We start from the raw sequence: 26,470 nt of genomic DNA, 5'->3' as shown, positions 1-26,470 counted from the left end.
TCACTGTGTTTTCCTTGAGTTATTATATTTGGAAAACAAATAGTGAGTCAGTCTCCCTTCTCTCCCTCTCTCTCCTTTACTATGCCTTCTGGATTCTCTTAGATGCTGTGGTCACACTAGGTAAATATCTTTTCCCTAAAACATCCTTTCAACTGTGACAGAATCATGTGAGAGAAGAAGTCTTCTACTTTCTGATACTTAATGTCCCCCTTCCCCTTTGAAAGAAAGGTCTATTTGAGACTGTTCACTTTTGTTATCTTAGAAGAGTCTGAGTCTTATTCAGTAGGTCCATTTTGTTTCTTTAAAAAAATATGAGAGAGATTGTAAAGATAACAGCTAGACCTCTCTGTTCTTGCTTTTCAACAATGTAGCTTTGGTAAATTCACTTCTTTTTCTTCCTTTCTTTCTGTGAGGCTATATGGTGTAAGGGAAAGAGCACTGAGTTTTGGAGTAAGAAGTTTGTAGGTTTGAATCCCAGCTCCAGTATTTACATAGTCAGCAAATCACTCAATCTCTAAGAAGTTAAACTTCCTTTTCCTTGTCTGTAAAATGGGCATGACAAGTACCCTATGGATTTGTTGCAGAATGTCTTTACAGTGTCTGGCAAATGTGTATGCTGTATTATCTCTTCCCATTCTCCTCTTCTACTAGATGTCTTTCCAAAGAATAGACTCTTTTTATGCACTGTTCATAAAAAGTCCAAAGAAGGGGTGTTTGAGACTTATAAAGAATGTGGATTGTTTTTGTTTTGTTTTGTTTTGTTTTGTTTTTTTGAGTACAGAGCCCTATTTAAGGTACCTTAACAAATATACTGCTCTCTTTGACTGAGCTGGGCAGTCTTATTTCAAAGTCCAGCCATGGAAGGTGAAGCATTGTAGTCATTCTGCCTGCTTTTTCCCTTTAGGCTGCTAAGTAGATTGTCCTGGCTCTCTAGAAGCAAACTCTCCGGTCTGTGATGTAATTATTTTCTAGTGAGAAGCTTATCTTCTGGGCAGAATTGTAAGCTGGGAGAATAATGGAGGAGAAAAGGTAGTCTATCTGGCTAATACAGAGAGGATGAAGTATAGGTTGATGGGAGGAAAAAGAGAACTCAGTTTACACATTTAGAAGTTATACCTCCATCTTCTGAAATACAGCCCTAAAAAACAGCAATCTCTGTGTCAGTGGTGGGATGAGGACAAGCCAGTGTCTCTCAGTAACTTCTGGTTACCACGCCTTAAAAGTGGCCTCATTTTCCTCTCTTCCATGAGAGTCTCTTTTGCATTTCAGTCTGGCGGGCTGGCCCTTTGCCCTAAGGAGTGTGTGGTCTTCCTAACCACAATTTCAAACCTGTGCATCCTTTGAGATGTGGTTCAGTGCTTTGCTCTTCCAAGAAGGCTCCTTTGGCTATACTGCCAAGTTGAATGGTTCCTTGGCCATCCTAAATCATTCAAGTAGTCTTGAGAATTTAAATCTGTGAATATTTAATAAGTACAAACTGTACATGTTGGAGAAGGGAGATTGATTACAGAGATAGATCAGAGGTAGTACCAGTGCCTGGCACTTACACTTGACTATTGCTTGTACCACTTGTATTTCCTTAACTGGATTCTCAAGCCTTTCAGAAGTCTGGTGATTACTTACCTCTAACCTAAATCTCTCCTAATATATTTCATTTGCCCAGGCTCCATACTGCCTACAGTTTTGAATACAGTTTATTTCACTTAACATTATAAGTTTAAAAATGCTTATTATAAATTTTGAAGATAATTTAATGACTTCGGTGTGACTCACTCATTAGACCATTTTGTAGCACCAGAATATTCGAGCCTTAGTGTTCCTGGATAAATAAATAGGCATCATTGAATCATTAAAGCCCCTTAGTCAGATTTGTTTTATATGCAGCTTACCACTTACACCAAAAATTCTGTTTTTTCCCTCTCTAACTATGTATAGATTATTTTGACTCTCCAACAAGTAAGATGAGAAAATTAGTCCTTTCCTATCTTATGTATTGTATGGCTAAATAACATTTACATTCAGATCTATAAAATAAGTCTTAAGTTTCACCTGTGGATTCATTCTAAGAATTAAAAACTAATAAATATCCTTTGCAAATATTTACAGCAGAGCAGAGTTGCATAATTTGACCCATGAGAAGAAAATAAAGTTCTATGATACTAAATCTGTGACACTTAAAGGAGACTATTCCAAACATCAAGATCAAACATTCTCTTTCTATATTCCATCACTTGTCACATTTTCTTTGCTTCATATTTATACCTTGTCTTCGGTTTTTGTTTTCTTTGGAGTTTTACATTGCCTTTTTTTTCCCTGACTAAAGAAAGAAGCATCTGCCTTTACCTTATACCTAATATCACTTGGCTTCCTAATCATACTGTTTGTTTTAGGGAAGTAACTTTCATCTTGACATATTTTTCTCTCAGTCCACAGAGTTCCTGTTCTGATTTCAAAGCCTACTATCATTTCACGAAGTTTTCAGTTAAATCTCCTTTCTTGCACCCCATGCCATCTCTTTCTTAGAATCCTTTTTAACCTTGTTGTAAAGCATCCCTGGTAATTTTTCAGAAAGAATTCATAGAAGTTTAATTTTCTAAGTTCTTGCATATCTAAAATGTTTCTGCCCAGCTAGTTCTTTAGAGAGTTCTTCAATTAATCACTTTGATTTCTGCTCCTTTCCCTGACCTTACTCTCCCTATTCTCTCATTCTGTGATGTTAATTATAATAGCTACTAGCCACAGGTGAGCTGTTGAGCCGTTGAAATCTGGCTCATCTGAATTAAGATATGCTGTAAGTGGAAAATACACACCAGATTTCAAAGAACAAAAAGACAAGATAAGAAAAGATCTCATCTTTATAATGATTGTACATTGAAATGATAATACTTTGGATATACTATTAAAATTAATTTTATCTGTTTTTACTTTTTAAATGTAAAAAGAAATTTCAAAATTACATATGTAGCTCATATTATATTTCTATTGGACAGTGATGCTCTGATTCCCATCATGGCACCTTTCTAGGCCCTTATCAAGGAGCAGCATTGGCTACTACATGAAGCTTTTCCCCATGTTCGTTTACCTGGCTTCCTTCACTTTGGTTGGCTATAGATATATCTACATTGTAGTATATCTACCAATGTAATTCCACCTACTTGCCATCTTTTGAAAGGTGTTAAAAATTTCTGGTCTGGGGTGTCTGGGTGGCTCAGTTGGTTAAGTGGCTGCCTTTGGCTCAGGTCATGATCCTGGAGTCCCTGGATCGAGTCCCGCATCAGGCTCCCTGCTTAGCAGGGAGTCTGCTTCGCCCTCTGACCCTCCCCCCTCTCATGTGCTCTCTCTCTCTCAAATAAATAAAATCTTTAAAAAAAAAAAAATTCTGATCTGGGGGCGCCCAGCTGGCTCAGTCAGTAGCACATGCAACTCTTGATCTGGGGCTCATGAATTCCAGCCCCACATTGGGTGTTGAGATTACTTTAAAAAATAATAAAATTCATTTTTAAAAATGTTCTGGTCTGTTCCTTTTTTTCCTTTATTCTTCTTTCCCACCCTAAGCTTAGGTTTTAATTTATTCATCCTTGTACTACTTTGTCATGTCTTTGGGATTTGGGAGGGAGGAGAAGTAAACATATTTTTAGTCTTTCAAATGGGAAACAGAAGATTTTACTGATTCTATCATATTTTGAACAACAGTACGATGGTCATCTTTATGCATAAGTTTGCATCTCTGGATATTCTGGAAGTAGACATACTAGTTTAGATTATATGATTTTTTTATGGCTCTTGATATATACATTGACAAATTTTTGCCCCCAAAAGTACCAACTTATAGTCTCGGTTGATTATTCAATAAAAGATAGGAGCCGTTATCCAAGAGGTACCCAGATTCAATCTGAATCCTCTTACCTGGGCCTTTTAGCTCAGCTTTTGTAGGAAGCATGGCCTGTTCTCTGAATCACTTAGCTTTTATGAGGCTTCATTTTCTTATTTGTAAAGTAGAGATAATCATGCCCTGGAGTAATGTGTATGAATTCTCATTGCAAGTAATATGTTTATTAATTCATTTCAGCAAGTGTTTGAGAGCTTCCTACTTGGGCTGGATACATATGCTACACTAGGAACCATGGGAGATGTCCAAATGATATAGACCCTGGCTTCAAAACTAATTTCTTATGGAGAGAATAGAGTGGAATACAAGACCCATTCATAAGAAACTATCTTACAAGTCTTTTTGTGATTTGTAAGAAGAGGTACAGACAAGGTGTAAAAGGGTTTAGGTGAGGGGCACCTGGGTGGCTCAGTCGGCTAACCGTCTGCCTTCGGCTCAGGTCATGATCCCAGGGTCCTGGGATCGAGCCCCACGTCGGGCTCCCTGCTCCGCAGAGATCTGTTTCTCCCTCTCCCTCTGCCTGCCACTCCTCCTGCTTGTGCTCTCTATCTCTCTGTCAGATAAATAAGTAAAATCTTTAAAAAGAAAGGGTAGGGGGTTTAGATGAGAGGGTTTTGCATTCCCCTTACAAATCAAAGGAAACAGCCTAGAGGAGGTGGCGCTGAAGGTAGTCCTTGAAGGAGGAGAATAATTTCAACATAGTTGGGGAGTAAAATGGGGGTACCTGAGGTGTGAAAATGAGCTCGAGCAAAGGCACAAGGGTGAGTTCTGGGCAGATTAGTTGATAGTGTTCACTCTCGTGCAGGCAGAATGCAAGGAAAAGTTGTGGGTAGACATGTTTGTTTTTCTGAGTATACTTATTTGCATGTGCCACAGAATGAGGTACTCCCTATATTTATTTCTGCTGTGCTTTGATAGGGAAGGCAGAGAAATCATTTTACTCTGCTTTGGCTCTGACCAGAATTGAGTAGGCAAAGTCCATCTTGTCCATAGGGACAAGAACACAATATATTATTGACACTGGCCTTTCCCTTCCACAGAAATTGGAAATTCTGAGACATTTTAAAACAGTTCTGAAGCTATGACACATTACACTTATCCAGTCAAATGATAACTTGGATTAGAAATTTTGAGGTGTGGTCAGAGAAAGAAGATTCTTGAAGAGAAGAGTAACTGAGGCAAAGGAGAAGGTGGCAGTAGAGAGAGAGAGTAGTGAAGGAATTAGACCTTTGGTATCGTCATGAAAAGGTAAGGAGTTTCATGAAACGAAGACAAGGATTCTGCTTTCTATCCATCTTTCTGGCCCTCTCCCTTCTGGGAGTTCACTGTTCTTTCAGCTGTTGTTTGGTACCTTCAGGCTGTTCTCTGACAATCTAGAACGATTATGGGTATTACTTTCCTCCCTCCCAACCCACCATGCCCACTACTTTTTCATCCTCAGCAACATTCAGGATTCTCTTTCTTGTTGCCTATAAAATGAAGTCAAGTTCCTATGCCTAGCATTCAAGACACCCCCAGCCCATCTGGCAGCTCCAACGTGTATTTACCATCTTTACATTGTATCCCACTCCTCTAACCTTGAGTCTGTGACTTAACATCTCTCACCCACTTTTTCCTATAGAAGTCGCTGGTTCATTTATTTACTCACCAAACATTTATTGAATGCCTGTTACGTATCATTTCTTCAGTAAACTTTCGTTAAGCAACTGCTGTGTTTTAGGCCTTATTTTAGAGCCTGTAAATAGAGAAATAGGAAAGGGGATAATGTTGGTAAATGGAAAAAGACCCTGAGATATATTTGGGGAATCTGTATAGCCTACAAAATTTAGGTGTGACAGGGGGTACCCATGTAGTCTCCTCAAATAATCATTGCCTTCAGCCATGCTGAGCTATATCACTCGTACACACTGAGATCAAGGCTCTGGTATCATTTAGGTTCAATTCAAATATATTTCCAAATGGAAATGATGAAAGAAGTAGCCATCCTGATCCTGAACTGGAGTCATCAACATGAGAACTACTGATAGTTTCTTAAAAGACATCACTTACTCTGATTCATCTTGTCAGAATGATCAACAATCTCATTGTGTTCACACCTAGTAGCACTACTGGGGTCAGTGTCATGGGGCCCTTTTCTTTCAATGGTGACTCCCAAAGAGCAGATACTCAGAAGCTGCTACACACTCACCCATCGTATTAATCCCGTTCGCATTCCCCAAATGAGCCTTGTTCTTTCCTTCTTCCATGCCATTACTCATCAGTTTGGTGGGGAAAGAGAGGATTTAGAGCTAGATCTGGATTTGAGACCTACATTCCCCTCTTGTTTGCTGTGTAACCTTGGGTAAATTTTTTAAACTGGTTAAAAGCTTTGAGAGAATAATAATACATGCCTTTCCCCGTGTCATCTGTTACAAGGTATTGATGAGGATTTATGTGAAAGTACTTAGCATAGTATCTGTCACACACTAAGTATTCTTTCTTTTCTCCATTTCATAGGGAGTTTTTACTCCTTCCCCCATCCGTGTTTATTAAAATTCTGTCCCATTATCGAGCTCTTACATCTCTATTAAAGCTTTTTCAGTATTCTCAGATGCAGGAGATACAGGCTTCCCATGTTATGTCTGTGCTTTGTAGAGTTTTAGACTTTTGAAGGAGTTCTAAGTTTAGGGGGAATGGCACAGGGAAGGGTAGATGTCTGAACAAAATAGCACTGTATTTGGAAGCAGGAAAATTAGAGTCAGAGAGAGATGTTATGCAAATGGTATAAATAAGGGTATCTTGTCACTCAGTGCAAAGAGATTGATTTTCAGCCCATCTTATTCCAATGGGCCAGAGATGAAGGTTGTCCCCAGTTCCTAGTATTAACCACAGAAGAGGGGCCACTCACTCCTCTTTATTCAATGAGAGCTAGCTACCAATCACCCACATAGCCCCGAGCTTTTGGAATTTGATGCAATGTCTTGATTAGAACTGGACAGTCACTCTATAGATTTTTCTAGGAAGACCTAGCTTGGTCAGCAGAATAGGAAGCATCCAGAATGACATCAGTCTGGCAAGCTTTGACGGGATCAACCAAAGATGGCCAACACAACTGCTTGTTCTTTCATTTACCATTTCACACCTGGTATAGTCAGGAAGCTACATTTAAAAAACAATTTTCTTTTAAAAAACAAAACAAGGGGCACCTGGGTGGCTCAGTCGTTAAGCGTCTGCCTTTGACTCAGGTCATGATCCCAGGGTCCTGGGATCGAGCCCCGCATCCGGCTCCCTGCTCAGCGGGAGGCCTGCTTCTCCCTCTCCTGCTCCCCCTGCTTGTGTTCCTGCTCTCTCTGTGTCTCTCTCTGTCAAATAAATAAAATCTTTAAAAAATAAAAAACAAAACAAAACAAAAAACCCCATAGTCAAAAAAGCACTCCTTTGCTGTAAAGCCGGAAGGATTCTTTCATTGGAGCTGATTGTTCACATTTGTAGAATTTAGAATTTTGTAGATGGAAGGGGCCTTAGAGTTGAATAGGGTCTTCAGAAGGAAACAGAAGGCTCTTGCTTTCTGCATGAACAGAGTTCATTCACAAGACAGTTTTTCTTGATCTATGAGGAGTGATCTCAGACAATTGGCTAATTGGTTGAGGGAGGTGACCTGTCAGCTTTGCAGAGAAGCTATCTGCTTTTAGGGACCCACATAGAGAACACATCTTAAGCTTTCCATGACAGGCAAAAGCAACCCCCCATTTATCCTCCTGTGTAATGGCCAGTCAGAACCACAGATAAGGAGTGCATTTCACTTGAGAGTAAAGCCATGAAAACCCAACCAGCTGCCAACAGCTGACCACTGTGCCATTTCAGCTCAGTGTTGTTTTAGGCTTTGAAATATTTCTGAACGATCTTCCAATTTGCTCTATTGTACGGAGATAAGTGACCCTCCAGAAACAGTGTACTGTTTATTTTTAAGTGTTATCAGATGCTTAGTTTGTTGAAATGACACTTGCCTATTGTGTAGAAAACAAGGGCAGAACTCACTTGTAGCCATCTTGAAAGTCCAAATGGGTGCAAAAAAAAAAAAAAAGGGGAAATGGAAAGTGTCTGTAGGGAAATGTTAAATTTTTCTGGATTTCAAATGTGAAAGAAACTCAGAATGAAGAAGAGGATCATAGACTGCCAAGAAGGGAATCACTGGAAGATAACTGATATAAGTCAATAAGTTGAATCCCTTTGCCCCTAGTCTGAGAGCCAGTGAAATTGGTGTCATTTTTGTGGGGAACATATTATTAAGATGTATCCAGGATATAAAGTTTTATGATAAGAATGGCTGTGACCATTGTAGGATGAGTAGTCCCTCCAAACAAAACAACCACAGGACTGGTCATTAAGATACCTGAGTTTTAATAGAACACGTGCACCCTGGTTAGTGTAGTGGTTAAGAGCCAAGGTTTTGGATCTGTCATACATGGGCTTGGATTCTGTTTCTGTCACCCACCTATTCGATAACCTTGGTTAAGCACATGGTAAGTATTTATATCAGGAATATTTTCAATTTATTAAGGTGACTGAGAATGGTTTATAATTACCACATTATAAGAAATCTATAATAAGCAGTTGCTGCCGTAAAGATTAGTGTTGCAATCAAGGATGCTTATTCTTTGTATCTTCCCATTCAGCCTTCCGTAAAGTGGTGGCTTTTTACTTCACGTTAGCAGGAAAATCAAAAGCTTTCCCATGAGCCCCCAGCAGATTTCTGCTTATGTCTTATTGTTCAGAACTGTGGCACACGGATACTTCTGGTTAGAAGAAAGCCTAGAAAAGGGATCTGCTTTTCGAGACTCTGTAATGAAGGCAAATAAGGAAGACAGAGATTGTGGATGGGGGTTATGTTATCCAGCCAGCACTGCTGTGTCTGGCACCACGGGTTCATGGTAAATGCTGTGATGGTGATGATGGTAACAGATAACCCACCTCATGCTCTTCTGAAGATTCCAGTGATAGGGTATTAAACATTTTAGACTTTATGAAGTACTTCTGCTTACCTGTGTGAGGAGTTTCTTGGCGGTTATTGTTGTTATTGCATGTCTGGAAGTTCCTTGATGATTGATTGAGAGAAGATGTCAACCAGGAAAGATAGCATAATCCAGGCCTTCACATTGACCTGGCCCAGCTCCAGGTCACTTGCTTACAGATCCTTTCTAGATCACCCAGAACCACTCTAAACTGCTAATATCATTTATGACATAATGTTTATTTGCTGCTTTATATTTTTTAAATACACATGGCTTCTTAGCTAGATTTGGAGCTCCTTAATTTCAGGGTCTGCATAGAATGTGCCCTCTGGCATGTAGGGAGGAACTCATTTGCTATTCATTTATCTACAGAACATTTTTTTTAAGATTTTATTTATTTATTTGAGAGAGAGTATGAGAGAGAGAGAGAGAGCACAAAAGAGGGGGAGCGGGAGAGGGAGAAGCAGACTCCCCGCTGAGCAGGGAGCCCGATGCAGGACTCAATCCCGGGACTCCAGGATCATGACCTGAGCTAAAGGCAGTCGCTCAACCAACTGAGCCACCCAGGCGCCCTCTACAGAACATTTTCTATTTCTCACCATTACTAGATTTGAGGTAGTGTAGGGTTGGGGAGTGATTAGAATGATGATTTTCTATGGGGGAGGAATTTATTTTCTTTTGCTCAAACCTCCATTAGTTTTTCTTCCAATATCCCCCCTTCTAGTTCTTTTCCTCCAAAGAGAATAGTAGAGATTCTCAGGGGCTGAAATAAATCATGCCATCTCTTATACTCCAATCTCTTCTTAACTAAGTCTTAACTTTGCCTTAGCTATGAAGGATTTTGCCCTACTTTCTAGTAGGCAAAAATTCCTGCCTCCTCACTGCCATCTGTAAGACTGCAGCCAAAAGGAAAGCCTTCCCGTGCAGTTTCTTTGTGCTTTTTGTACACTCTGCCACTGTTTTGTATCTCTTTGGAGAGTTGACTTAAGAGGCAAATAGTATTGGGCAAGGAGATCAAACCCATTGAAATCTACAATAAGGTGTAAATGATTATCTGATCTTTTGCTGAGACCAAATGCTAATAAGAATGTCTAGGGATCTTGGAACTTGGGGATATTAGATGAACATTTAGCAAAGAGTATTTAGTAGTAAAGCCAGTTGGAGAACACTGCTGCCCAGTCCAGGGTTCTTTTAACATTGTTTCCTGCTGGGGCTATAGTCTTCAGAAGTCCATAGTGGAACATAGGTGCCAGACTAAACATAGCCAGATTTCTGAGTACTTGAATCCAGAGGAGTTCTTCTCTTTATCGCAACACTGCAATTTTAGAAATAGAGATGAGAGTAGTTGCTAACATATTTTAGTTTAATTTAATTATTTATATCACTTCCTAAGTCACTAACCCAACTTGTTCGTTTTGTTTCTAACTGCACAAAACCCAGGAATTTCCAAACATCATGTTTCTCATATCCTCTGGCCACTTAATTTTACCATACTTTTTATTCCTGACTGATGACGGTTGTTGTTTAAATGTAGCAAATGAAATGACAGCTGTGGTACTTATATGTCCCAGGTTCTAAAATAAACTTAATGTGCAGACATCCATAGACAAAACAAAACACAAAATCCTAATTATTGTCTTTTAATATTATGAAGCATTTTATCAGAGCTTGGGAGATTTGGGGTGCCAGTTACTTATCCTCCGCTCTCTTCTGATGTAGAGAACAGGAAGAAGGAGCCAAATGGAGAAGGGATATCGACTCTACTCATGGCTCCTTAATAGCACCTAAAGGCATAGCCTGCAGATGTAAATCTGGGACTTCTCTGTGCAGTGAGAGAAATCTAAATCACTAAGGAATCTATTCAGTAAGAAAAGAGGAAGCTGAGGATCATAGACTTTAAGAGGATCCCCACCAAGACTGAAAAGGAACACAGAGGTGCAGGAAGTTGTGGTGAGAGATAATCCAAAGGATTTGGGAGAAGCTTTCAGGAAAGGAGTGCTTGGCTGCCTCAGATGCTGCCCAGAAGTCAGTGAAGATAGGAGCAGCAACAACAAATGTATCCATAGGGTTTTACAACAAAGGAAGTCTCAGATCATCCTTGTTTAAAAAAAAAAAAAGAACAAAAAGTGCTATTTTCCCAGTCCTGCCTCCCTAGACTGTAATCACATAGGACCACCTACATTTTGTTTTCCAATTTACCTGCACATCTGGCTCCCAGTGGGTATAAAAATATGATACTGAAAGATCTTTGGCCTCACATTGTTTATTATAAACCTGGAAGAAGGACTTAGCGTATGTGTCTGTGTTTAAAGGATGATTGGTGATAAGGCTTTCCTTTGTAATCGGGGCCTCAAATTTCTGGGTCCAAAGACTTGTGAATCACTCAGTTAGGAGGAGTGTGCTGATGGAATGGCAGGGCGATGAGCTCTTCAAAAGAAGGGCGGATCCCAGGCAGCCCAGCACTGCTGTCTTCCTTTCTGTTATTTGTAGGACTTATCTTTCCTATCAGATTGTGAGTTTCTTGATCCATTGTTGTTCAATGCTGTGGGCTGGGGTGGGTGTTACACCAATGTTGAGGCTCAATAAATGTTTGACAGAATTAGGCTTCTGGAAGCAGAAGAGAAGAGGAAGAAGAAAGCTCTGAAAACAAACTCCATCTTCCCATTTCTGCTCTGGCCCTAGGAGAGAACTCCATGGGCCTGCTTCTGCCTCTAAGCACCTACCTGCCTCTAAGCATCTTTCTCAAAATCAAGCAACACTCCCCAATAGCTACCTGTTGGTCTCCTAGTGTTGCATGTTAGTTTCCCTACTGTTCAAGCCCCGCTTTGATCTGTCATTACAGATGGCTTCAAGGGCAAATCAGTTTCCTGCATTCCAGTGCCAACCTCTTGTGCAGGTTTTCCAGCCTTTTAAATCTTACTATGAAATTTTTGAAGTTTATGACTTGATAATCAAAATTCACTTAAACATAGAATAGCATTTGTACTCCCGCTCTACTTTCCTCATCATTTGTGTCAAGCCATGTGTCTAAGGCAATGGGGCTCTTGCCTTCTGTGCTATAAGGACTTACATGAATAGAGAGCCTAGAACTCAGTGCGGACCTGATGAGAGTTGAATTGAAATTTTAATCACACCAGGTGCCTCATGTGCTTTTCTGGAGAACAAAGCCAATGCTAAGGTGAGCTCACTAGGTTTGAGGGCAGGGAGAGCTTCCAGTGTGGCGGCTTCCTCAGACACTTCTTGAAGAACGGTTTGTGGGGAGGGGGCTCCCACTAGCATCCAATAGCCTGTGTATTTTTAGTCCTCACTTTTCATGTAAGTTTCCCGTTAACTGCTTGCAGGAAATCTTTTCTTGGACATAATCTGCCCATTTCCTGAAGTCTTCCTCTCCGCATTGTGTCAGTATAGGGATGAATCAAGTCAGCAGTTTTGGGGAGTGTGTGTTCTCTTCCCTGCCGCAGCCTCCCCCTTTTGTGGAATACCAGAAAGCTGCCTTTCTTGTCTGTTTCTGGGGGTGAAGAGAGGAGGGGCGAGCCCTTGGTGTGTGTCAGCCACTTAGGCTGCCTGACACAAATGTCCTTTTGTATGTGGAAGGGGGCATGTGTGTGTTTTTCCCCTTCCCAATGGACACTTTCATTTATTAGGTCCGGATGGTGTCCTCTGAGCTGTAAACAATGGTGTAGGAGATAAAGAGCTGCCTTAGTGAGGAGGCTATGGAGGCAGCAACTGATTTTTCTTCTCTGTCCCCCACTCCCTTTGTCCATTGTGAGTCTGGTCTAATTTGAGCCAGCCTCGGACCTCTGTCATCCCCTTCTAGGGCTGGAGCAGCATGGCCACTGTTCCCTTTCCCTCAAAAACTTCAAACTTGGAGGGCGCCTGGGTGGCTCAGTTCGTTAAGCGACTGCCTTCGGCTCAGGTCATGATCCTGGAGTCCCTGGATCGAGTCCCGCGTCGGGCTCCCTGCTCGGCGGGGGGTCTGCTTCTCCCTCTGATCCTCCCCCCTCTCATGTGCTCTCTCTCAAATAAATAAATAAAATCTTTAAAAAAAAAAAAACTTTAAACTTGGAGAAAGAGGTTTTCTGTGAAAAGGATAAGAAGCCCTCATGTTTGTACAACGTTAGTTTTTAAACATGTTATGGCTTTTGAGGAAATGAAATTCTGGCTTTGTTATCCCTTAAGAATCCCTTAAGAATGTAGGATTGGAAATCAAAAGATAGGAGTTTAAGAGCTGTCCAGGCTATTTAATAACTATGAGACCTCAGGCAAGTTATGGAGCTAATAACAGTCCCCACCTCAGATGGTGTTCCAAAGTTTAAATAAGAAAACATATGTGAAGTGCCTGCCACATAGGAAGCACCCGAAGGTTAACCCCCAAAAAAGAGCAGGTATATAGGGGTATTAAATGAGATAATGGAGATGAATATGCTATGCATAAAATGCTAAACATTTTAGTTACTCTTTGGTTTGAGGTCTGAGAGTAAACATTTTCTCTCACCTCTAAAGCTCCCCCTTCACCTGGGCTCTCATTCCCTCCTTCTCTCTGGCACTGATCACTATGGGCTCTTCTTTCACATATGAGCATGGATCATCTATCTGAAAGCAAACCGCTGACTCTCAAGGCCAGCCGGTAAGCCCAGTGTTTGGCACAAATCAGGGTTCAACAATTACTTCAGTAGATACTCATTATGAAAAACTCCAAAATGCAGTCCCTCTCCCATTCACAGGGGCCTGCCTTTAGTCACTCAAACTTGTTTTTTTATTTTTATTTTTTTATTTTTATACTCAGGGGTGGGTGTAAGGAATGGAAACCATTCCAGATACTTTGAACAGAAAGGAATTTAATAAAAAGAATTAGATGCTTACCAAGTGGTATGAAGAACTAAAGCTGTGAGTTCTGTTCTAGGACTCCATGAATGATACTCCTCACCCCCACTACCCCAGAGTGATCGTTCTCCCACCCCCCACCCCCCACCCCATGGCTGTGAACTAGCGATTGAGACAACTGCACCATGGCACTCAGGATGCTGGAAAATGCCCCCTTTCCTGTCCATACCCTTGCAGCAAAGAGAATAGAGCTTATGTGAATGCAAATAACTGGGAGATTAAGTGCAAGCAAATCTGGAAAAGGTGATTTTTTTTAGTTTTCCAGCATTTCCAACTAGAAGGGGAGTGGAGTGGAGGTTGAGTGAACCAGCCTACCCTATATACCATACCTGCTTCATCTTGAGAGTATGTCACGTAGCAATGTGACAGGATAAAAGCTAGATGAGGAAATACAAGTCCCTCTGAATCAACTTGTTACCTTCCGAATACAGAATTACTTCCACAGAATTGGATCGTGTGTCTCTAGGGGAACTCTTCCATATCTTTCCCTGGCCTTGAAAAGAGCCTGCTCCAGACAGCTCTCCTTGTAACCCATCGGAGGCACTCAACAAATGTTTGAATGAATGCCCTCTGTATTTGTCAGACACTGTGCTAGGCAAAGGGGACACAAAGTCAAAAAAGAAAAACAAGGCTCTGCCTTCCAGGAGTTCTTGGTAGTCTAGTAAGATGATACAGAGGTGAAAAAAGTTACAAAATTATAAATGCTAAAATGAAGGTATTCTCAAGAGTAGAGATGAGAGGTGCACAAAACAGATAGGGAGATAAATGAGGATAAATATGAAAGAGCTATCTGTATTCATGTAAAGAGTTAAATGTAAAGGATTTTTATTAATATTAAGAGCCTACAAGCCTGGCTTTATAAGCTTAAATATTATTTCCTCTTCTCCCGATTACCAAACCCAGACATAAGACCCCAGAATGTCCTTCATTTTTCCCCAACATTTTTTAATGTAAATTTTCAAACATACAGCAAAGTTGAAAGAATTTTAGTGTATACCCATATATCCACCATCTTAGTTCTGCCATTAATATTTTACTGTATTTGCAGAATCACATCCTCTCCATCTGTCCATCCCTTTGTCCATCCATCATTGATCTTATTTTTTAAAGCATTTAAAGTAAATTGCAGACAGTGTATTTCTCCCTAAATATGTCAGCATGGTATGAACTCACTAACTAGAGTCTAGTATTTGTTTAATATTTTTCTGTAAGGTAACACTTACATGGAGCAAAATGCCAAAGTTGTGTGTGAGCATTCTCTAAGATTGGACAAATGAGTGGACCTGCAAACTCAGGCACCTATCAAGCTATAAAACATTACCAGCATCCCAGGAAGATTCCTCATGACCTTTCCCAGACAGTTTCCAGAGGCAACCACCATTCTAATTTTGTCCCTACCGTAGATAATTTTGCCTGTTTTAGAATTCCATATAAATGGAATCTTAGAGTATGTGCTCTTTTGTGGAAGACTTCTTTCACTCAGCATAATACAGTTGAGATCCGTCCATGTTGTAGATTATATTCCATCTCTAAGGTTCTCAATCAGCAGCATGCTAGTCAATGTTTAACAACAGGTTCTCGGGGGGAAAAAAAGAAGATGCTCTACTTTGCAGCATCTGCCAGTTTCCATGATGTAAATACTCCCACCGTGGCTTTTCCTAACTCACAAAAGGCAAGCCATTGCTTTTCCTCCAGCCCTTCTCTTTTCTACCCGTTGTACTCCCTTGACATTCCCTTTTCCTCTGTCCACACCCACCTCCAGTGTATTTAATCTTCTTTCTGAACGTAATACAAATATTTAACCTTATGTGTTCTTTTTCTCCCCTTTTTATTTAAATTCAATTAGCCAAGGTATACTACATCATTAGTTTTTCATATAATGTAATAATGAACACCTTATGCATTCTTAACATTTTATCTGTCTTTATCTTCTATCCAATCCTCTCTTGCTAATCCGTGCTGCCGGAGATTATAGGCACACTTGCAGGGAGAGACCAACCCTGTGTAAGTCTCTTGGATTATCCTGCATCACTACACCATGAGCAAATGAGAGCTAATAAGTCACTACTCTTGGGATCAAATTTATATCAAGGCTGTTGCCTGAAGGAGCTTCTCTTGCACGAGTACCAGAGGAGGCTGCTGAAGATCAGCCCAGAGTTTCGTTGGCGAACACCGAGTATGTGCTGATGACCAAAGAGCTGACAGCAGGTGGAAATAGTTACACAATTTAAGAACATATCATTTTTTTCTGCAGGTGGAATGCTTCTGAAAAGTTGTCCAAAAACAAAAGTCTAACTAAAACATACATATAGCTATCTCCCTCCGCCGGCATAATGTTTATAAAATGAGGTGTTAGAGGAAATGTGGTATCATCTGTGTTGCAACTGCCAGTTCGAGCGTCGGTTCTCCCAACACTAAACATACATACTGTGCCCCAGATTCTGCTGCAGGCTGGGAGGAAAAAGATGTGAGATGTGGTTGTGCCTGCAAGGAACTTACAATCTATAAGCAAGAGAGAAGTCAGCCAACAAGCATCACATAGCGTGGGGAGGGTGGGCAGTCATAGAGGCAGTACGTGTAGTGATCTCTGTTAGCCTAGGATTGTGCAAAGCCATCCTGGAAGAAATGATCTGAGAAAACTCTTTTCCCTTTCTTTCCTCTCTCATAACGCTTAGTCCTGCGCTGGGCTCAATAAATCCTCGATACAAGCGTGATCACGTCTACTCCCATTGCCTCAGTTACCATCCCTGTATAATGATGGTTTCCAAATCTTTATCTCCAGTCCATGTATGCACTTAGAGGACCAAATCCTTGGCCTACAGTTCAGCCCCACAAGGATGTCTTGAACACTCTCCATTTCTAGATCTGTAAAATTGAATTCAGTACCAGCTGCCCTCATGCTCCAGGAAACCTGCATCAGTAGATATCACAATTTGCTCAAGCCCCAGGCCTCAAAGTCGTTCTTCTGTTTTTAACCACCCCCCCCCCACATTCCAGCAGTCATTAAAAAGTTGATTCTAGCGATTAACTATCTCTTTCTCGTTATCATCCCTCTCTCTCCATTGCCCCACCATTGCCTAAGCCACCATCATTTCTCACTGGGACTGTAATAGCCTCCCGGTGGATCTGCCTGACCCCAGTCTTGCTCTTCTCCAACTTTTCACACAGTCATCAGTGAACTTTCCAGAGCACAAATCCCAGCATAGCACTCCCCTTTTAAAAACCCCAGTGGTCCTTAGGTTGGACTCCAAATTCCTTAACTTCTTCCCACTGGCTTTTTCTGACCCTCTCAATAAGGATAAGACCCTCTTGCTGTTCATTCCACTAGCACACCATATTTCCCTTTATCATAATATTGATAAACTTCATTATAATTACTTCTTATTGATATCTCTGATAGATACTAGTCTTTGAAGTCAAGGACCATGTCTGTATTGTGTATTCCTATACCCTCAGCCCCTAGCACAGTGCCTGGTACATGATACAAAACTGAATGTGTAAACAAGTGCACTATTTTACATGAATTTTTAATTATTAGTTATCTGTAAAATGAATAAAAAACCTCTAATGTAACTTGTTGGTAAGTGTCGTTAGTCATGTAGTGAATTTACTTACAGCAGACCTTCTTTAAATTGTGTATTCAAGTGGGCGATTGCACTTTCTGTCATCATAGTTGGTTCTTTCAGGCGCCGTAGAGATCAGCATCGCAAAGCCTAAGGGAGGGAGAGTTAGAGGGGAAAACACAGGAGGGAAAAAAAAGTCTAAAGAACAGAAACTTTACCACCTTTTTTTCCTTCTAGTGCTGCAATGTGTATCTTCATGTATATATCATTTTCTTTCCTTTGAATTATTCCCTTAGTCACTTGCCAGAAATGAGAATTATTGGGTAAAAGGGGATGAACATTTTAAGGCTCTTGAAATACTGCCAGATTGTTTCCCAAACACATCATATCAACAAATAGTTTTGAGCAATGGACAAGGGTGTCTGCTTAATCACACACTTACCACCACTGGGAAATGTCATTAAAATCTCTTTTGCTAGTTTAATAGCAGGGGACATGGTCTTCCCCATTCCTTTCCTTTAATGTTCGGTCTTTTCAGTCTGATTCTTCGTGCAGCTCCTTCTGAAGGAGCCTCCTGCCCCTCAAAGACTTGTTCAGAGGCTGTGGGGCTCACTACCTCAGCAGCCTCTGGGGCACAGCATCCCTGTTGTGCCCTGGGCCAGGGGAGGGAGTGAGAGGGGAGAGAAGCATCGATGGAGGGAAAACATAACACAAACCACACCATTGTTAGGGGATGAGGTCGCTGGGATAATGCTGTTAGAAGGGATGAAAAGAACGATTCTCCATTCTCGATTGTTGTGATTTCCAAGGATGAGCCAACAGCTCCAGCACGGGAAGGGATGGGTCTTTACTGCAGCCAGATGGTCCTTTTTCCAGTGCTGCCTTCCATTATTTCTGGTGAGAAGGGGTGGGGGGTAGCCTAGCAGCTGAAACAGATTAACTTTTATGCCAGTTTCCTCCCTTTGAATGATTGCCCTGGACCTGGGGACATTCAGAATTAGTCAGAAACTGTTTAGAAATAAGAACGTGGTTCAAGGTCCATGGTGTCTAAGAGCCAACCTTCTGGGGTTTGTGCATCATGCCTGCCTTTATGCATGGGAGCTCATGAAGCAAATAGAGCTTTCTTTCCTTCCCTTCCCCACTGCCACTGCCTTCGTTCAAGCCCTCGTCCTGTTTTGTCTGAGCCACGGCAATAGCTTCCTGTTCCCCTTAATCTAGCCTCTTGTACACTATTAGCAAAGTGATATTTCTACCATGCACGTTGGATCTTGTCACTGTCCAGTTTCAACTGTGAGCGCTTCCCCCACTGCCTTCAGGATAAAAGCCAACCTCCTTTTCCCAGCTTTCTGGGCATTTAGCAACCAGATCCCAAACTGCTTTTCCAGACTGGCTTCCACCTCTCCTCTAGACAGTGCTCTGCCTTGGATGTTCATTCGCTGTAAGGTGCTCACTCATGCTGGCCTCCTGCCCCGCTTGCCCTTCTGTCTCTGTCCTACCTGACTGACTCCGTCCAGTCCCTCACATCTCTCCTCAGAAAGCAAGCCCCATCAGTTATCACCACTCTGGTGGATTTTTCCTGGGTTTCCCCTCACAGCTAATCACTCTGTTCCTGTAACCCTGTAGAACCACTTGCATGCAGGTCATGATCTTTGCATTTGTTCCTCCCAAATCAGGAATCCTCACCTTCCTTGTCTATATTGGTGTTCGTGAATCCCCAGCCCCTGCCACAATATTTTGCACATAATAAGTGCTCAAAAATGTTTCCTTCCTTTCTGCTAGCCTATTCTTAATCGCTCTTTAACCTTCAGTGTGTGTTTTAGAGCTGCAAGGGAATATAATGTAGTTTAATCCTTTCCCCCCCTCCCCTTTTTTAAATGGTCAACAAAAGCAAAGCCCAGTGAGGGAAGGAATTCACTCTGGGATGCACAGCCAGATTTAATGGCAGAACGGGGGAGCTGTAATGGTTGAGGCTGAGCTCCTTGGATGAATTGAAAAGCACCTTGAAATAAAGGGTTATATCAGGGGAAAGGGAAGGAACTGCCGTTCATTGCTAAGTGTTTTTTTTGCTGAGGGCTTGATATATATTACCTTATTTTTTACTTTTGGAACTGTATTCCATTTTTTAAATTGTCATGAAATACACATAACAAAATTTACCATCTTGATCATTTTTAAGTGTACATTTCAGTGGCATTAAGTGCATCCACGTTGTCATATAGCCACAACCACCATCCACCTCCAAAACACTTTTCATCTTATAAAACTAAAACTCTGCTCGCTTAACAATAACTCCCTATTCCCTCATCGTGCAGCCCCTGGCAACCACCATTCTCCTTTTCCGTGTCTATGCATTTGACTACACTAGGTACTTCATGCAGGTAGAATCAGACAGGACTTGTCTTTTATGATTGACTTATTTTACTAAGAATATAGTCCTCAAGATTTATCTGTTATTTCGGGGCACCTGGGTGGCTCAGTCATTAAGCGTCTGCCTTCGGCTCAGGTCATGATCGCAGGGTCCTGGGATCGAGCCCCGCATTGGGCTCCCTGATCAGCGGGAAGCCTGCTTCTCCCTCTCCCACTCATCCTGCTTGTGTTCCCTCTCTCCCTGTGTCTTTCTCTGTCAAATAAATAAATAAAATCTTTTAAAAAATAAATAAATAAAAGATTTATCTGTTATTTCATGTCAGAATCTCCCTCCTTTTTAAGGCTAAATACATTCCATTGTATGTATAGACTGCATTTTGTTCTTCCATTTATTTGTCAATGGACACTGAGTTGCTTCCACATTTTGTCTCTTGTAAATAATGCTGCTAGTACCTGTTCAAGACCCTGCTTTCAGTTCTTTTTAGTATATACCCAGAAGTAGAATTGCAAAGTCATAAAGTAATTCTATTTTTAATTTTGGGGGGAATGGCCACACCATTTTCTGTAGCAACTGCACCATTTTACATTTCCAGCAGTGCACAAGGGTTCTGATTTCTCCATATCCTCAAAAACACTTGATATTTTCTATTTTTTATGATAGGGAGCCACCTTACAAGGTGGTATCTCATTGTGATTTTTATTGGCATTTCCCTAATGACTAGTAATTTTTGGCATTTTTATGTGCAACATTTGTGTACCATATTTTTAAAAAGATTTTATTTATTTGTCAGAGAGCACAAGCAGGGGGAGCAGCAGGCAGAGGGAGAAGCAGGCTCCCCGCTGAGCAGGGAACCCAATGCTGGACTCCATCCCAGGACCCTGGGATCATGACCTGAGCTGAAGGCAGATGCTTAACCAACTGAACCACCCAGGCGTCCCTGTATATCATCTTTGAAGAAATTTCTATTCAAGCCCTTTGCCCATTTTTAAATCAGGTTATTTTGTGATTGTTAAGTTGTAGAAGTTCTTTATATATTCTGGCTATTAATCCCTTATCAGATAAATATTTGCAGATATTTTTCTCCCACTCCATGGGTTGTCTTTTCACTCTCTTGTGTCCTATGATTCACAAAAGTATTCAATTTTGATGCAGTCCAATTTATTTTTTTTCTTTTGTTGCCTCTGCTTTTGGTGTCGTATCCAAGAATTCATTGCCAAATTCGGTGTCATGAAGATTTTCCTCTGTGTCTTCTTCTAAGAGTTCTATAGTTTTAGGTTTTACATTTAAGTCTTTGATCCATTTTAGTGAATTTTTGTGCATGATATAAAGGTCCAGGTTCATTTTTTTACATGTGGATATGCAGTTTTCCCAGCACCATTTGTTGAAAAGATATATGTTGTCTCATTTTATATGCATGATAATCCTGGGATGTATTAAAACTATTTTATGGATCAGAAAAGAGAAGTTAAAATATCCCTGAGGACACCCTAAAAGCAGCCCCCTTTGTAACCTTGGTGTGCCAAAGGCATAAAAGAAGAAGAAGGAGGAAAAAAACCAATTATGATATAAGGTGAGAAAAGGGTAATGGAGAGAATAGGAGGGAAAAAATGCAGCTAGCCCTGACCAGAACTATGGAACATGTTTAGGGTTCACTTGAGAGCTCCTCTCCTTCTGCCCTTTTTCTCTCCTCCGTCCTCCTCTGTCTGTGCTTCTCTGACTCTTTCAAGGTAACTCTGAGTTTGCTGTCTCTCTTGAAATTCTTTTAAGAGGGTAATTTAAAGCTTTTCCACCGTCTGTCCCCAACCTGTTTTCTCAGCTTTATCTGCTGTCACTCCCTTCCTGCCACTGTGACCCTGTCCTTGAGCTACTCCAAGAGCAGGCCCTGCCTCGACACACCGTTGTCATTTTATTCATGCTGCCTTTAGTGCATTTCATTATAATTATATTCATAATGGTTACGAATGCGTACTCATTCAGCATGTGCAATATAGTCTTACTTCTAGGGATTTTAAAAGATCGTGTGACATGGTCTGTGCCTACCAGTGACCACAGTCTAGTTGGAAGAACTCAAGACACTTTTACGTGCACTTTACCCTTGACTGTTCTGTATAACACATAGTCCTTGCAACATTCATGAATGGCCGGGAAGATTGGGTTTACCTCCATTGTATTTGTGGCTATTAAAGGACAGCCAAGTTGAGGGGTTTGACTGACCTCACCTCGCTAGAAGATTGAGGTGGGACTTGAAGCTGGGTCACTGACTTCAGGCAAAATGCTCCACCACTTTAAGCAACTCCGTTTTTCACCTACAATACGGAGATAGTAGCATCTACTTCCTACGTGGTTGAGTGAGTACTGAACATCAGCCAGCACACACAAATAAAGAATTTAGCACAAGGGTGATACATCATGTAGGTGCTCAAATGCTGGCGATGACTCGTCTTATATCTGGTGTTTTTGTCCCTGTTGTGACACACTGTATATTATTACTTTGGAAAAAAGGCTTGAAGTACCATCTCAACGCATTCACCTTAGATTGTCGGGAATATTATTAGCCGCTCCTGACCTCCATGTGAGTCCCGTGTAAAGCACCTCATGTGACTGCTGTCTGACTCAGGCGCCCAGTGAATGGGTCCTTCATTTCTCCTTCCTGGCCCTGTGCTTTCCCAGATGAATTACACGGGACTCGATACTTCTAAGTCCAGAGGCTAAGGAATTAACCCGGTTGGGAATAGAACACAGAATTCTCTCATATTTTTCACACAGTGAGTTCCTTTCAGTTACTCTTTCTGCAGTCTTTCCCGTGTCGTCTTCACCTTTTTCTGTGGTGGGTAGATTGAAGTTGGTAGAATCACCGAGGTGTAGTAGGAGCTAACCTGTACCGATGTCTTATTTCAGTTGGTAGAGGCCCCAAGGCACTTGCGTGATAAATGGTGCTGTGTAAATTAAGATGCAGCTAAGGGTCTCTTCAGTGTCTCTTGAATTAAGTTTATTATGTGTGGTAATTTGCTCCTAGAGGCTTTTGTTGTTATTTGTTGTAGCGACTGTGGCAGTAATGAGCCTGCTCCCGGCATAGCTTGGCACGTGCAGCATAGACAGTTCATTTGCATCTGGCAGGACTCCATGGTGTACCCTGAACAAATGAATCAGCCTATTGGGGGGATGGGGAAACTGAATCATAGGGAGACTGTGGGTCTTGCTCATGATCCCCAGTGATCCTGAGATGGGGGAATACCAGAGAGTTCTGTGTTCTGTTCCTAACCGGGTTATTCCTTAGCCTCTGGACTTAGAAGTATCGAGTCCCGTGTAATTCATCCAGGAAAGCACAGGGCCAGGAAGGAGAAGTGAAGGACCCATTCACTGGGCGCCTGAGTCAGACAGCAGTCACATGAGGTGCTTTACACGGGACTCACATGGCTAATAATAGTTTAACAATCCAGGATTCTGATCCAGTCTCAGGACTGTCTGCTTTATTGTAATAAACACTTAATCTGGCAGCTACATTGACCCAAACCATTTGAAGAACTTAAAAAAAAAAAGGAAGTTAGGGGAAAAAAACCTGTTAGAGTGGTCCCAAAGCCAACACGCTGAAGCTTGTACACATCTGATTCTCATAAACAACCTCATGAGATAAACAGAGCAGGTGATAGTTCTTCACGAGTCTGAGAGGTCATGGAACTTGCTGGGGTCACATAATAAATAGCAGACTGAGGATTGAACCCAGGTTTTCTGATGGATCACCACTCAAGATTCTCTTAAGATTTAACATGAAATGGTATGTCACCTCTTAGTGTCATATTTTCAGCTCCAGTGCCTACCTCCCTTGTTGAGCCTTCATGTGTCCGACCTGGGAAGTTGCAGAAATTCCTGGCTGGGAAATGTAACGCAGGTCTGAGTTAAAGAGAGGAAGCCTTGGTTAGCAAGAAGAGCCTGGAAGACAGAGCCCGAAGACCTTCCTTTGCCACTTTGCAGTTTTATATTTACAGTTAAGTTACTTAGCTACTTCATGCCCCAATTTCTTCATCTTTAAGTTAGGATAATCATAGAAATTATGCATAGGATAGTTGTAAGGATGAAACGCGTCAATATATGTAAAGTGCTTAGTTCAATGCCTTGCACACAGTAAATGAATTTAGTTTTTATTATTATGATAAATACCACACAGCTTGTAGAAACCACAAAAAGTAATCTCCTTCTTGCTCTCTCCATACTTTCTTATTGAAGAATTACAGGGAAATAATCTATCCATTCTTCAACTTCCTCCTCCTCCCCCTGCTCTTCCTCCTCCCCCTCTTACTCCTCTTCCTCTTCCCCTTTTTCTCCCACAGGTCAGCCTGGCTCAGAGCTTACAGTAAACACCAGGGACATTCATTTGATTACGGCATTTGCTTGGTTCATGGCATCTTATATAATGTTCTGCCTTGTGACATAGCCATGGAAAAAGAATTGTTTCCGGGCCTAGAATTGGGAGCAAGGTTGGTATCCTTAGTCATTTGCAGCAAGGCACGAAGCTGATTTCCATCCATCGATCCCACACTGGACGGCATTGTTTATTAGACAAAATCATGTCAGTAGGATTCTCCTATGCCTTTTCCTGGTGAGTCTCCCACCCCATCTCAGGACCCTCAGGTGTCTGGCCTCCCCATGACCTGGCCTGACTGAACTCCTAGTAGGTACATCATTCAGGGCCTACTGTCCCCGTCTGATTGTCCCCTCTTCCTGAGTCCAGTTGCCTTACGCTTTCTAGGTGTCTGGTTACTCTGGTAAACTAATTGCATCTTGGGTATTTGTGGAAAGAATTCATGAATAAATAAATATATTGAAGCAATATAATAAGCAGTACCAAGTCATTAACATCCTCTGCCTGGCCCAGGGCCTGGCACAAGGCAGCAGCTCAATGAAAATTTGTTGAATAAATTATGACTTTGGGTGTAAAGTACATTTACTATCCTAACCATGTGTTTGAAGCCTAGTTCAGATACCGCTTCCTTTGTAAAGCTGTTCTCATATCAAATATAAATTCTCCCACTTCTGAACTCTAATAGAACTTTATGAGAAACTTTGTATATATAAAGTTAATATTATATTCTTTATTTAGGGAAAGAAAAAAACCCAACCTTTCGCTTCTAATTCTCATAAGAACCATGTCAGGATTATCATCTTCATTTTATATTTGAAAAATAGAGGCTTAAGCAATAAGAAAGATCCCAAGTTTATGCTGTTCATAATTAGCAAAGCTGACCCCAAAATTTACTTTCAGCTACTAAATTATTTCTGTTGGAATGTATTATACAGGTGAATGCGTATTTTCTTTAGTTCTGTGCATGTTTTAATTTCACCACGAGAATGGAAGCCCCTTTTAATCTGAGGACTCTCTGTCTCATATGTTTGCCTGTGTTCCCCAGGGCTTCTTCACACATAAGTGTTTGAAAGCAAATTGCCGATTTTAACAAGGTTCTTCAATGCTGCAATCAAAGGGGTGACCAGTGACAGAATTTCATGCAGAATCAGTGCAGAGAAAAAAAAGTTTTAGGGAGAAGACAAGCGTCTCTCCCTGTGTCGAGCTCCCTAACGGCCCTTCTTAACTTTTTAAGTTGGACTGCAGAACACACCCCTATGGGTCCTCTTCTGGTGGTCTATTCCCTGCCTGTGGATTGTACCACTAAGTAGAGCTTTTACCTGATCTCATACCTGAAGTCGCAGCTCTGACATATGGCACAGACTCAGGAGAGTGCTGATAGTCCAGCGCTGCCAGTCCCGGGCCAGTGTCCTCCAGGGCTAACTGAGACTTGGCACTATTAATATCTGAGTTTCTATTAATACCCTCTTTTCACTGTGAGCTAATTTAAATCTCCTGTTCTCTCAGCTATTCTTAGCTAAATGTTCTTGGGCCTGGGCCTGGTTCCCAATTACAGATCATGACTCTCCATTTTGGTTTCGCATGTTTGCAGAAATAATAGGAATTCTGCCCCTGTTGATTCTCAGAGGGGAAGTGGGGCTCTGCTGGAATTTCGGGTAGGACAGTTCTTTGTTAATGCAGAATACTCCATGCATTGTTTGAGGTTAGTATCTTGTCCCCTGTCCTATAATGCCTGTCGTGGTCCCCAGGCACTGTGACAGTTTTCCCCTCACCAAGCACTCACACGTTTCCAAACCCTTGGAGAGTGGGTAGTTCTGCCACTTGTTGAAAGCCACTATAACCTGATGCCTTTTTGTGCCACCTTGATCCCTGTTGACTTGAGTCCCTCTCCGGGGCGGAACTAGGAATGGGGATGTACCCCCTCTACAGTTTGAGAAAAGGTTTTCAGCTTCTCCAGAGCTCCTGTCTTTGTGGGAGGCAAATTAAGGCTCTGAAATAGGATCTCCTCAGGGATTGGGCTCCTGAGACCAATTGAATGTCACTGTTATTCTGTCAAGACAGGTTTTAACCACACATTGGGACAAGGTAGTGGCAGTAGGTACGGAATGGGGAGTGACTGTTAATGAGTAAATGAATGTGGGGTTTCTTTTGGGTCAAAGAGAATTAGGATGGAATTAGGTGCTGGTGATGGTTGCACAACCTTCTAAATATAGTAGAAGCCTCTGAACTGTATGCTTTATAGAGTGAATTTTAAAAAAAAATGCATGAGTCTGCTCTTCTTAGTATTTTCCCCACCTATCACCCAGTTTCTCAAGCTTGAAACTTAAAAAATCTTACAGTCACTTTGCACACTTGCCTTTCCCTTAGTTTCCATTTCAAATGGGTCACTAAGACCTAACTTCTAAGTCATCCTCA

General features: G+C 41.4%; 1 protein-coding gene and 2 long non-coding RNA genes across 7 annotated transcripts in view; 2 read left to right on the top strand and 1 right to left on the bottom strand.

The window, feature by feature from the left end:
- The window catches only part of GAB2 (GRB2 associated binding protein 2), a 181,688-nt gene that overhangs the window by 68,877 nt on the left and 86,341 nt on the right, over positions 1-26,470 (top strand). The gene's annotated exons all lie outside the window — the stretch shown is intronic.
- Positions 1,726-11,326, top strand: LOC145716232 (uncharacterized). The gene is made up of 2 exons (XR_014138780.1): positions 1,726-4,342; positions 7,127-11,326. It is a non-coding gene; the product is annotated as an uncharacterized LOC145716232 (long non-coding RNA).
- LOC145716230 (uncharacterized) lies at positions 9,112-25,493 on the bottom strand. 5 transcript variants are annotated; one of them, XR_014138777.1, is made up of 5 exons: positions 25,375-25,493; positions 23,514-23,586; positions 17,380-17,477; positions 11,264-11,487; positions 9,112-10,195 (listed from the first exon to the last, which is right to left on the bottom strand). It is a non-coding gene; the product is annotated as an uncharacterized LOC145716230 (long non-coding RNA). The 5 variants fall into 5 exon arrangements; XR_014138778.1 differs by having other exon boundaries at positions 23,480-23,586; positions 25,387-25,493; XR_014138774.1 differs by having other exon boundaries at positions 25,387-25,493.

The sequence above is a fragment of the Leptonychotes weddellii genome, chromosome 11 (assembly GCF_054177405.1).
Source record: "Leptonychotes weddellii isolate Sample4059 chromosome 11, ASM5417740v2, whole genome shotgun sequence".
NCBI classification, from domain to species: domain Eukaryota; kingdom Metazoa; phylum Chordata; class Mammalia; order Carnivora; family Phocidae; genus Leptonychotes; species Leptonychotes weddellii.
Note: the sequence above shows the minus strand (reverse complement) of the source record. Positions and strands in the feature narration are given on the sequence as shown.